A 1172-nucleotide genomic window follows, 5' to 3' on the forward strand; every position below is an offset into this window, starting at 1 on the left:
AATATAAACTTTTTAGACAAAAAGGTTTTCCGTAATAAACATATAGATTAAATATGAAATAATTCACTCGTGGGCACAAGCTGACCCGAAAATAATTATCAAAAAATATATATGAAACAATCCATTTAAATCAGTATATGTGAATTTGAATACACAAATGGTGTTAATGGGGTTATTTGGAATTTGAATGCTTCCTCATTCGGTTTCTAGCCATTTAAGGTAATTACATCATATTAATATGCAATTAAACGTAAAAAATATAGAATCAAATGGAGGAGATTAAACAAACCTGTACAAAAGCAAATATCAAATAAATACATAAAAAAAGGAGGAGAAAAATACATGATCAATGATGGAAAATAAAAAATAAATTAATCATAATAAAGAAGAAATCAATTGTAGTACAAAGAGGAAAAAGTGAGAATGAAAAGAGAGTGAGTTTAGTTCAGGTGTTTAATAATATCAGAGAAAATATCAAATATCAATTATTATTTCTATTTACAAAAACAGAGGTATAAAAAATTAGCTATAATAAAAACACGGTAACACAATAGCCTTTGCAAGAAAAGAGAAAGAAAAAGGTAGAATATGTTACCTTACCAACAGTCTACTCTGATCCCACAACCGCAGCATTTCAGCAACGAACGTATTGTAGGAAATGAAACGTGCAGAAACTGAAAGCATGTGTCTTTTCATATTTTCTTGAATGCCTTCCCCTTTAATAAAAACTAGAAAATCCCCACAGACGGCGCCAAATTATTTGACTCAAAAGTTGTTTAACACTTTTTAAACAAATCAATCAAATAAATGAAGAGGTAAATCCTAGTTAAAGATAATTAACTCTAGATCCGAGACGAATAATAGGAGTAGAAAAAAATATGGCCGAGTATAAATATTGGGCGTGATTATAGCCAGATTTAATAACATAAAGAAAGATGCATTGAATAACATTAAATGGCAATAAAATGTAGATAAAGGAAGGATTCACCCGATCTTGAACGAGTCGGATCTTCTATTATTTGATAAAGATGAATGATAGACAAAATACAAGAACCATTGGACCCTTTTTGGATCTGATGAAGGTTTTGGATCACAGATCCTCTTCTCTCTTTTGAGAGATGTGTTTACATATTTTCTAGAAAAAGGGAGAGGGAGACCGAGAGAGAGCCCCC

The sequence above is a fragment of the Nicotiana attenuata genome, chromosome 12 (assembly GCF_001879085.1).
Source record: "Nicotiana attenuata strain UT chromosome 12, NIATTr2, whole genome shotgun sequence".
In the NCBI taxonomy this organism is placed as follows: Eukaryota; Viridiplantae; Streptophyta; class Magnoliopsida; order Solanales; family Solanaceae; genus Nicotiana; species Nicotiana attenuata.